Genomic DNA, 12,533 nt, shown 5'->3' with positions numbered 1-12,533 from the left:
GGAGCGGGGCGTTGATACGAGCTTGGAGCGGGGCATGGATACGTGTTTTGAGCGGGAAGGGGATATGGGCTTGGAGCGGGGTGTGGACACGGGCTTGGAGCAAGGCGGCGATATGGGCTTGCAGCGTGGAGGGGATACAGGCTTGGAGCCGGATGTGGATAGGGGTTTGGAACAGGGCAGGGATACGGGTTTGGAACGGGGTGTGGATACGGGCTTGGAGCGAGGTTTAGATACGAGCTTGGAGGGGGAGGGGATACGGGCTTGGAGCGGGGAGGGGATACGGGCTTGGAGCGGGGAGGTGATACGGGCTTGGAAGGGGCGGAGATACAGGTTTTGAGCAGGGCAGGGATACGGGCTTGTGGCAGGGCCGGGATACAGGCTTAGAGCACGGTGTGGAAAGGGGCTTGGATCAGGACGGGGATACAGGCTTGGAGCGTGGCTTGGATACGGGCTTGGAGCTGGGCGTGGAAACTGGCTTGGAGCAGGGCGGGGATACAGACTTGGAGCGGGGTGGGGATGTGGACTTGGAGCGGGGCATGGATACCATGGAAGGGGCGGGGATACGGGCTTTGAGGGGGAGGGGATACGGGCTTGGAGTGGGGCAGGGATACGGGTTTGGAGCGGGGTGTGGTTACGGGCTTGGAGCAGGGCGGGGATATGGGTTTGGAGAGGGGTGTGGATATGGGCTTGGAGCGGGGCGGGGATAAAATGTGTTGGGGTGGGACGCCCTTATAATTCTTTGCTTTTAGTGTAAAGGAAGTTTCTCCCTCTCTACCTGGTCTAAGCCCCCCAGAACCTGATGTGGAGGAGCTGGTGTTCGACTGGGGTGTACAAAGGTTAAAAGTCACACAACACCACGTTATAGTCTAACAGGTTTATCTGGTGGCACTAGCTTTCAGAGCACTGCTCCTTTATCAAGTAACTAGTGGGGCAGGATTACAGGACACAGAATTGAAAGTCACAGAGATAAACATCAACAAAACAGACCTTTCAGTCCAACTTGTCTATGCCGATGAGATATCTCAATCTAATCTCAACCATTTGCCAGCACTTTGCTATTATCCCTCTCAACGTTTCCTAATCATATACACATCCAGATGCATTTTAAATGTTGCAATTGTACCGGCCTCCTCCACTTCCTCTGGCAGCTCATTTCATGCATGCACTACCCTCTGCATGAAAAGGTTGCCCCTTAGGTCTCTTATATCTTTCCCCTCTCACCCTGAACCTATACCTTCTAGTTCTGGACTCCCCACCCCAGGGAAAATACTTTGTCGATTTATCCTATCTATGCCCCTCATGATTTTATAAATCTCTATAAGGTCACCCCTCAGCCTCTGACGCACCAGGACAAACGGTCCCAGCCTATTCAGCCTCTCCCTATAGCTCAAATCCTCCAATCCTGGCAACATCATTGTAAATCTTTTCTGAACCTGTTGTGTTTCAGATGTTTAAATTATGACCTCTGAGCTGCGCAAATAAAATTAAAATGCTGAAGATACTGGAAATCTGAAATATAAACAGAAAATATTGGAGAAACTCAGCAGGTCTGGTAGAGTCTGTAGAGAAGGAAAGAAGGTTAGCATTTCACATCCAGTATAACTCTTCTTTGGAACATTTGGAAATTCTGAAGAAGAGTCATTAATGTTGGGCTGAACCTTACTTTTTTTGGCTAAGTCGACTTGCATCAGATTTTTTGCTGCAAGACCCTGTGAACTTTCTCACCAGACCTTACCAAACATGCCTCATAAATTTCCTACAAAATCCCTTGGCGTTGTATCTTATATCTGATTTCTAAGCCATCCTATCAGGCACTATTCTTGGAGCAATGCCCTGTCAATTATATCCCGGAATTCACCAGCATCCATTGTACCTGCACCATCTTTAAATCCCATTGTGTACCTGAGCAAGCACTGCCAGTCTGGAGCTACCCTGCAACGTTCTTGACATTTGCCTGGGACATGGCAGATGGGGGGGACAACAGTGCCCACTTTGTGGGCAGAGACCTGGAGCTCCTTGTGGATTGGGTGGGCAGAGGCAGGATTTCCTCCTCCCCCGGGATGAGGAATAGCACCAGATCCATCCAGGCCTTGATTTAAGGGTGACTCTCCCCCGGGTCAGTGCAGCCTCAACTTCTGGGGGAATGCCCAGCATTATAGGAAGGTCAATGTCCTTCTCCACTCTGCCAGGATAAGTGCCACCATCTTCTCTTTGATACCTCACCCTCACACCCTCTCAGTTTCTGCACCCATCTTCCACCAGGACTCATGCTTTCCCACTCTCACTATTAACTGTACCATCTTTGCTCACTCACCCTAACCCTCACCCCCCCAATTCCCAAAGCCAGTCAAAGAACAAAGAAAATTTACAGCCCAGGAACAGGCCCTTCGGCCCTCCAAGCCTGAGCCAATCCAAATCCACTCTCTAAACCTATTGCCCAATTCCTAAACATCTGTATCCCTCTGTTCCCCACCTACTCATGCATCTGACTAGATGCACCTTAAATGAATCTACCGTGCCTGCCTCTGCTACCTCTGCTGGCAACGCATTCCAGGCACCTACCACCCTCTGTGTAAAGTACTTGCTGTGCATATTCCCCTTAAACGTTTCACCTCTCACCTTGAACGCGTGACCTCTTGTTATTGAATCCCTCACCCTGGGAAAAAGCTTATCTCTATCCACCCTGTCTATACCCTTCATGATTTTGTAGACCTCAATCAGGCCTACTCAATCTCCTTTTTTCTAAGGAAAACAAGCCTAACCTACTCAACCTCTCTTCATAGCTAGCACCTTCCATACCAGGCAAATTCCTCGTAAACCTTCTCTGCATCCTGTCCAAAGCGTCCACATCCTTTTGGTAATGTGGTGACCAGAACTGTACACAGTATTCTAAATGCGGCCGAACCAATGTCTTGTACAATTTTAACATGATCTGCCAGCTCTTATACTCAATATCCCGTCTGATGAAGGCAAGCATACCATATGCCTTCTTGACCACTCTATCCACCTGTGCAGCAACCTTCATGATACAATGGACCTGAACTCCCAGATATCTCTGCTCATCAACCTTTCCCAAGGCTCTTCCGTTTACAGTATAGTTCACTCTAGAAATAGACTTCTCAAAACGCATCACTTCACATTTGCCTGGATTGAATTCCATCTGCCAGTTCTCCACCCAACTCTCCAGTCTCTCTATGTTCTCCTGTATTCTTTGACAGTCCCCTAAGCTTTCTGCTACTCCACCAATCTTCGTGTCATCTGCAAACTTACTGATCAGACCAATAATGCCCTCTTCCAGATGATTTATGTATATCACAAACAACAGTGGCCCCAGCACTGATCCCTGTGGAACACCACTGGTCACCTTTCTCCATTTCAAGAAACTACCTTTGACTACTACTCTCTGCTTCCTGTTGCTCAACCAGTTCTTTATCCATCTAGCTAGAACACATTGCACACCATGTGATTTCACTTTCTCCATTAGTTTACCATGGGGAACCTTATCAAACGCCTTACTAAAGTCCATGTATATGACATCGACAGCCCTTCTTTCATCTATCAACTTGGTCACTTCCTCAAAGAACTCTATTAAGTTGGTACGGCACGATCTCCCCTGCACAAAACCATGTTGCCTATCACTGATCAGCTCATTCTTTTCCAAATATAAATAGATTTTATTTCTCAGTACCTTCTCCAGCAACTTTCCCACCACTGACGTCAGGCTCACAGGTTACCTGGAATACCCTTACTACCCTTCTTGAACAGGGGGACAACATGAGCAACCCTCCAGTCCTCTAGCACCTCACCTGTGTTTAAGGATGCTACAAAGATATCTGTCAGGGCCCCAGCTATTTCCTCTCTCGCGTCCCTCAGCAACCTGGGATAGATCCCATCCAGTCCTGGGGATTTGTCCACCTTAATATCCTTTAGCCTACCCAACACATCTTCCCTCCTTATACCAACGTGATCCAGAGTAAACAAACTTCTATCTCTAATCTCAGCATTCATCATCTCCCATTCCTCACTGAACATTGATGCAAAGCAATCATTGAGAATGACCTGTCAAGACAGGTGGTGCGCTGAACGTCACTCGGCTCTTCATAGGATCCTGGCTCTGACTGCACCAAGCATTCTCTACACTAGTTCAGAGTTACTTCTGACATTCTGTGCTAAGATCCCCTGGGCAAAGATTATTGCCGTCATCTGGGCTGATGCCTGTTGACAATCATGACAAGTTTCCTGACTTTGTCTCTGTGCTAAATGGCATGGCAATTAGAGCAGTAATATGAGACATGGGTGCTGTCAGTCCTGCTGAGTTTCTCCAGCACTTTCTGTTTTTATTTGACACTTGCCCTCTTGGATGAATGTAAAAAGCCCAATGCCACTTCATGGAAGAAGAGCAGGAGAACTTTCCTCCTGTACAATATTTAACCCTCAATCAACATCAAACAGATTATCAGACCATTATTGCATTACTCTTTGTGCAAATTTGACTGTCACATTATATTTCAACAGTGACTCCACCTTCAAAAATTACCTCTAGACGTATTTTGAGACCTCCAGATGTTGCGAAATATTAAATAAATGCAAGTTATTTATAGAATTTTCCTTAATCTCAATGTCCTGTTTTGCTCTTTCCCCATCGCCCTGCAAAATCCCCCTTGTCGCTGTTTTACATTATGTGGTATGAAATCTTAACTCACCTGGAAAATCCTTTTCTCTGACCAAGATGAGGTTTCTTCTCCCGGTTAATCTTCGGTTTCGATTTCCTTTAGATGTTGTGACACCAGGTGAAGTTTCTGCTCAGACCACAAGGGGGACTAGGGCGTTCGCAGTCACAGCCCTGGTGTGTTTCTCTGTGTATATCCGGATCGGTTGTAGTTACTTTGCCATTTAGCAAGAAAGAACTTTGTTGACTAATTTTCACCACGCAGTTTTAAAAGATAATAGATAACTCAAATAATAGGATAATTTCAAAGGATAAGAACAGTGGTTCTAGAGAATGCGCTATTGGTTAAAACATCTCGCAAATTTAAATTAATCTCTTCATCTACCAATTCAGTTTGCAGCCTTTTGACAAATAGATTTTCCAAATCGTTCAGCATCAGGTGTCGGGTCTCACAAGAGTTCCCCCGTTCCTTCTGCCCTTCTATCTAGCCCCTCGCCAAATGGGTACGATTATATTTAAGCTTCCAAATAATTGTGAAGAACACATCTCAAAGTACAGCATACTAGGGTCTCTGAGTCTTTACCTGTCTCCTCATCTGATTGATACAGTACAACGAGCAACTGCAAATTCGTTTGCGGTTTAACAAAGTTTAAGAATACAAGGGACGCCAAGGTTACACATCTGACAAATATTGGTTGATTAACATTTACACATGGGCCTGTTTCAAAGAAGCTTTCACGCTAGCCCGCTTTTCTGTCACTGATTTAAAGCTGGTTTTGCAATCGGTTTGATTATTCTCCTGTGGCCTCTCCTGACGAATGAGAGATTGGCACCCCTATGAAGAAGAGTCAACGGACCCGAAACATTACATTTGATTTCTCTCCACAGATGCAGCCAGACCTGCTGAGCTTTTCCATCAATTTCTATTTTCGTTTGTGAGAGATTGGTACACTTTGCTGCAGCTTAACCTATTAGTAATGTTCGATGTTCATAAAGAGAGCATGGGGCTCTTTTATTGATATTATAACAAAGCCAGACAATTGTTACTGAAAATCTAGGTAGCTGCATAATTGTGCAATTTATACTATCAAACCAATTAATTACTCATTAGTCAAATAAGATCAAGAAGAAACCTTTTCTTGAATCACTGCAGTCTACGTGCTCTGTTATCGCACAATACTAACCCTGAGCGTACTCCAATTGTAAGGTGATGGCTGGTCAGAAACATACCTTCATTTTTTTTAAATTAATTCAGAAGTGCGCATTGCTGGCTGGCCAGCATTTATTGCCGTCCCTAGTTGCCCTTGGGAAGGTGGTGAACTGGTTTCTTGAATCACTGCAGCCCATAGGCTATAGGTTGATTTACAATGTCCTAAGGGAAGGAATTCCAAGGTTTTGACCCAGTGACACTGAAGGAATTGCAATATATTTCCAAGTCAGGATGATGAATGTCTTAGAGTGGAACTTGCAGGTGATGGTGTTCACATGTATCTGCTGCCCTTATCCTTCTAGATGGAAGCGGTCATGGATTTGGAAGATGCTATCTTAGGATCTTTGATGAATTTTGTGCATTTTGTAGATCATACTCACTGCTGCTACTGAGCATTGGTGGTAGAGAGAGTGGATGTTAGTGGATGCTGCTTTGTCCTCAAGCTTCTTGAGTGTTGTTGGAACTGCATTCATGCAGGAGAGTGGGAAGTATTCTATCACACTCCTGATTTATGCTTTATAAATGGTGGATAGGCTTTGGGAGTCAGGAGATGACTTACTTGCCGCAGTATTCCAAACCTCTGATTTGCTCATGTAACCTCTGTAATTATATATCTAGTTCAGTTCAGTTTTGGTTATTGTTAATACCAGTATGTAGATAGTGGAGGAGATGTTATTAACTAGAAATTAACTGTTGATCCATAGTCAAGTCACTTATGAAAGAGATTTTCAAACTTTGACTGCCTTTGTGTATAGAAGCTTTTCTTTCTGAGTCCTGAAAGGGTGAGTTCTACATTTTAGACGATGCTCAATTCTTCCAGTCTTGTCAACCATTAGAAATAGTCTCTCTCCTATTTGTTTCCTTTAATGTCTTGAAATCCTACCCTTTCAACTTCTAGTTTGGGTAATCTCCCTTTGTAACTTTACTCTTGGGAGTTCAGATATAATTTTGCTAAATCTATAAAACTCTCCCTTCAAAGTTAATCTATCTTAGCCCAGAACTGTCTGCTGTACTCCACTTGTGATCTAAGCAGAGCTTTGTGCAGCTGTACTATGACTTCTACCTCTTATATTCAAGTCCTCTAGATATACCAACTGTTATTCCATTGGCCCTTTTGATTATTTTCTGTACCTTTTCATGATATTTTAAATGGTTATGCAACAAGGGGAGGAGCTGTTAAGGAGAACCTGGCAGGAGGGCCTGTTTCCACACTGTAGGGATTCTAATCATGTTGTGCCTTAAATTCATTGAGGTGGGGACACAGATGGATAAAACTTTGACAAAGGGTCAGTTAGACTCGAAACGTCAGCTCTTTTCTCTCCTTACAGATGCAGCCAGACCTGCTGAGATTTTCCAGCATTTTCTCTTTTGGTTTCAGATTCCAGCATCCGCAGTAATTTGCTTTTATTTATGAGTTGGGAAAGGGAATGGGTTCAGAGGGAAGGGGAGGATAGGAAATTTACAGAGGGGTGTTGTTAGCATTGAGTTGTTGCATCTTGTGTTTCTTAATGCCTGAAAGGAAAGGTTTCTTGTTAGAATATCGAGTGAGCTGGACGATGAAGTGGAACTGGGAGTTGGCAGGACAGCGCGAGGTGGTGCTGTTGGAGAGCATGGTCGAGAGTGTGCAAGTGGCAAGAGATGGCACAATTGTCAATCTCAGGTTGTGGCGAGAACATTTGTCTGAGGAATGTTGAACATTACAGAGAACACAGGTGGATGTGAAACACAAAGGATGAAGCTTCAGTTGAAATCCACGTGGGGTAAATCTGAGCTGGGGGCAGTCATGGAGGAATGAGATGTTGCTGTGGATACAGGTTTTGGCAAATGTCTTGTCAAACACCAAGATTGACAACAAAATTAATGATGGTGAACAAGATAAAAGATTGGAATGGAAATCTAGTCCAAGAGAGAAGCAGAACCTCTTCAAGGTGGGTATGCCTAGAAGAAATGTGGTAGTGAGTTAAATACTAAACAAATAAACTAAAAGAACCTCGGATGCTGGCAATCAGAAATAAAACAGCAATTACTGGAAAAGGTCAACTGCTCTGGCAGCATCTGTCGTCAGAAATCAAAGCTAACATTTTGGATCCAGTGACCCTTCTTCAGAATCCATGATTAACACATCCTGCACAATGAATGAAATCCTGGATGTTCCTGGCATTTTCTTACACTTACGCACATTATAGCCTCATGGCTCAACATTAATTCAACAACTTCACAACATAAATACTACTCTCCAGTTCAATCACATCCTCCCCTACTCCATGTCTTTTTTGTATCTTGTTGTCTTCGCTCTCAGCAGAGTTGATCTGTTTTCTTCCATTTACACCTATCACTAAAATTAATTTACCATTCAATAAGATTGCAGCTGATCTGATTGTAATCAACAAGTCCACATTTTCACCTAACCCTAATAACATTTCAACCCCTTGTTTAACACACTGCCAGGAGCTGGGCCCTGGATCGAGCTATGTCAAAGCAGGGCGGTAGAGGAGGGGAGTGACCCTGGGAATAAACGAGGTGGGAGAGAGAGGAGTGACTTGGGGATGTGAATAGGGGGAGAGGAAAGGGGAGAGGTGACCCTACGGGGTGAGTGGTGGGAGAGGGAGTGAGAGGGAACCTGGGGTGAACATTGAGAGAGGGAGTGGGAATGAATATGGGGGTGAAAGGGTGCTGAATCCAGAGTTGGAGCTCCTGATGTGATATCACAACTCAGAAAATTGGCAGCTGAGGAACCAGCTTTAGAGACTGAATAATATCCAGAGGGAGAGAAAGTGCAAAATCCTTATTTTTATTGTTTGTAGTTTGTTCAAAATAGAGAGACAGACAGACAGACAAAGAGAAATCTAATTTGGTGAGTGGTGGGTAAGATTGAATAATTGGTTCCCAGTTTATTGTTTGTAGTTATTACGGTTCACAATGGCAGGAGAACTCAACTCCATGGAAGGGGGAAGGAGAGTGGCATTATGACTAAACTATTTAATCCAGAGATCCCAGTAATGTTCTAGGAATGTATGTTCAAATCTAACCATGGCTGATAGTGGAATTTGAATTCAATAAAAAATGTGGAATTAAAAGTATACCTATAACCATGAAACTGATCATCAGGAAAAATCCATCTGGTTCATCATGTCTGTTAAGGAAAGAAACTGGCATCCTTATCTGGTCTGAATTCCATGTGACTTCAACTGCCCACTGGGCAATTAGGGATGGGCAATAAATGTTGGCCTAGCCAGTGATGCCTTATCCTGTGAATGAATTAAAAAATACTTCCAGTGTCATATGCTGTTGAGTATGGCAATAGGAAGATGAGTCAGATGAATGCATGGCAAAAGGGATGGTGTAGAAAGGAGGCTTTCAGATATTTACATAATTGGGACAGATTCTGGGGTAGGTGGGACCTGTACAATCCGGATGGGTTACACCTGAACCGGAATGGGTCCAATATCCTTGATGAGAGGTTTTAAACTGATTTAGCAGGGGGATGGAGCACAGAGTAGACAAGTTGGGAACAAGGTACAATCAGATATAGAAGGAATGCCAGGAAGGTCCAGCAGGCGAAGAAGACATGGGCATGATAAGACACATAGGAGGTCAAGAAAGCCAAACTGTCTCTTTTTTAGTGCAAGGAGCTTGACTGGTAAGGCCAATGAACTTAGAGAATTGATCAGCACATAGGAATATGATATTGTTGCAATCATTGAGATATAGTTAAAAGAAGGACAGGATTGGCAGCTCAACATTCCAGGCTATTGAAGTTTCAGGCAGGGTAGGGAGTAAAGAGAAGGAGATGGGTGCATTGTATTACAGACAAAAGGAAACTATCACTGTAGTGATGACGAAGGATGTTGTTGAAAGTTCTTCAAATGAGGCCATCTGGCTAGAGGTTAGAAATAAAAAAGGGACAGTTACTTCTCTGGGGTTATACTATGGGCCTCCCAACATTCAGAGGGAGGTGGAGTAGCAGATGTGTAAGCAAATCACAGAAAAGTATGAGAGAAATGGGGTTATAGTTGTTGGGGACTTTAATTTTGCTAACACTAACTGAGAGCACTTTAGAGTGAAAAGATTATACAGGATGGAATTTTTAAAGTGCATCCAGGAGAGCTTTTTGTACCAGTGTGTAGTTAATCCTACTGGAGATTGGCAATGATAGACCTACTCTAAGGGAACTAGAAGAAACTGAGGACTGCAGCTGAAGATCTATGACCCCTCAAGAGGGGCCTCTTGGTTCGAGATCGGTCAAAAGAATTAACAGTTGCGGTCTATTCAAAAAGCAATAGTCATTAGTCTATTGAATTAAGGTACCTTGACGCAATTCTATCCAGCAACACAGAGATCGAAGCTTCTGTGTTCCGTGGTGAAGTTGCGCAATTACATTTGAAAATTACACATTATTTATATGTTTTTAAGAAATAGTACAGCTTTAATTATAAGAAAGACCAATCACGTATAATAAGGCAACATGATTTACACAAGGTAATCCAATGATGTTTCCTGGGAAAGGGTTCTTAATTACAAGGAAGGTCCAATCAACCGTAACAAGGTGATATGATTGAAGACAGACTAATCCAATGGTATTCTATGCTAAAAGATATCTTATTTACGTAAATTGTCATGCCATGTACTGGTTCAAGGTTAGTTCAAATGGTCAATTAATGTGTCAGTATTCAGCTTTTGAAAACTCTATTGTCCTCTTATCTTTGAATTTCAGCTTAGTTCTGCAAATCAACAGTACAGGTTCACAGGCCATTTTATAGTATTCTTTTAAATCGAGAAACCATTTTGAGTAAATAAAAATCTACATATAATTGTTGCCTAAATTCAAATTTTAGATCCTCATTCACCCATTTGGTCATTCAATGACCACACTATAAAGGCATGGATCAAATTAATCCAATTCAATGGCAGCAAAAGACTGCCATACTTCCTCTTCCTCTGAAGGGGAACCAAGGGCAGCCAATGATGTTTCCTCATCATGATTTAAGTAATGAAGAAGCATTTTCAGGTTGGAACCAATATTGTCAATAGAAGTTAATATTTTAACAATAATACGCTTAACTATAGCAATACCAACAAAAAGACAAATTAAAACAATAGCACCATACAAAGACATATTAATTAATCAGTTGTACCATGAGCCAAAACCTCAATCTTCCCATCCTGCACATTTGTTCATTTGGTTGACAAAAATATGAATCTTATCAACATGCCAAATAATGTTTTCGAAAAGATCAGTGACCCTCATAATGCATTTTCCTTTAACTATAATGCAAAATCCACCTTCCTTCACAAGTATGTAATCGGTTTTGTTGGGCAAATAGGCGTAATTCTGAAAGCACTTTTAATTTCTATTAAGGCGGCAGGTGTCTCATTTCCCAATATTGTGAGTCCACCAATGAGATAATTATGGTCTTGATGACTCTCCTAATGAAAGAGCACGAAGAGCTGCATATGAGTGTGTTTTACTTCTTGGTATGGTCTTTGGATTCTTTCATTCTATACAGAAGTCAGGAGAAACTGTATGTTTAAAAAGGGAATAATGATCTCATTGCCAGGTAATTGGACAGGGAACAGGAGTTGGAAATAGTGTTCCTACAGCTACGGCATGAGGACTACTTGCTCTATTCAGGACAAGGTAGTTAGCTGCCTTATTATAACTGCAAAAAATATCCAGGTTTAGCATAGGCAATAGAGGGACCTTCTCAGTAAGCAGTGGGCCTATCTTTGTGACTTCCTGGGGTATGTGGATAATCCATGATTACATAATTTGGCCCTGAGTGCGGAGGGTGAAAATCATCCAGTACTAATGAGGTGAGTTTCTTGATAAGAAACATGGTCAACATCCCAAAATGGTTCTACCCCTCCAATAATTGGGAAAATATTAGTGCCGTTAGGGGTATCGTAATGAAGGTGGGTGTTGTTACCCTCTCCACATAGAGTTTGAATTCCAGTGATAATAGGGATACATTTTTCGTTAAGGCATACAAATGAGATGCAAGGTCCTTCAGAAAAGCAGTGGCGACCATTACATTTAATCATAGCACAGGAAAAAAACTTAGGCACTCTTACATAAGCGCACCCCCATTCCTTACCCTCGTAGTAATTTAGATAGGATATTGCAAATTTATTGGAGGAAGTCCATAAACAAGTAGCAGGTGGGGATAGGTAATAACTAAAAAGATATTATGCCGTGTAAATATTTTTATTATGGGTTTCTAGAAACATCCCACCTTTGTCTCTTTTACTATGTGATCTATCTGAAAGGGGATAAGGCTTATCAGGGATGCCCATAGTACAAATGTAATCAAATTGGCACACAACAGTTTACATGGTAAAGACCATTTAGACTTGTTCTGTAAATGAACTGTTAATTTTTTATGCAGTTGACCACTGCAAAAGTCTTTCTTGGCAACATTCAGTCTTTTGGCACACACAAGGACATCTTTCTGGCAGAGTTGGTACACAGTCTCTGTTTGCTCAGGATCGTACAGTTAAACTGTCCCTTCTTGTCCACCAGTACTGGCAATGGCAAGTCCACACAACAGGTCAAGTTCGATCTTTATCATCTCCCCCCTTGCAAGGTTGGAGACCGCAAAGTGTCCATTGTAATAAAGTATAAATCATTTCTTCCTTGTATATAAGTATATACAA

The sequence above is a fragment of the Chiloscyllium plagiosum genome, chromosome 29 (assembly GCF_004010195.1).
Source record: "Chiloscyllium plagiosum isolate BGI_BamShark_2017 chromosome 29, ASM401019v2, whole genome shotgun sequence".
NCBI classification, from domain to species: Eukaryota; Metazoa; Chordata; class Chondrichthyes; order Orectolobiformes; family Hemiscylliidae; genus Chiloscyllium; species Chiloscyllium plagiosum.
The sequence above is the reverse complement of the archived record's forward strand: the minus strand, read 5'-3'. Positions refer to the sequence as shown.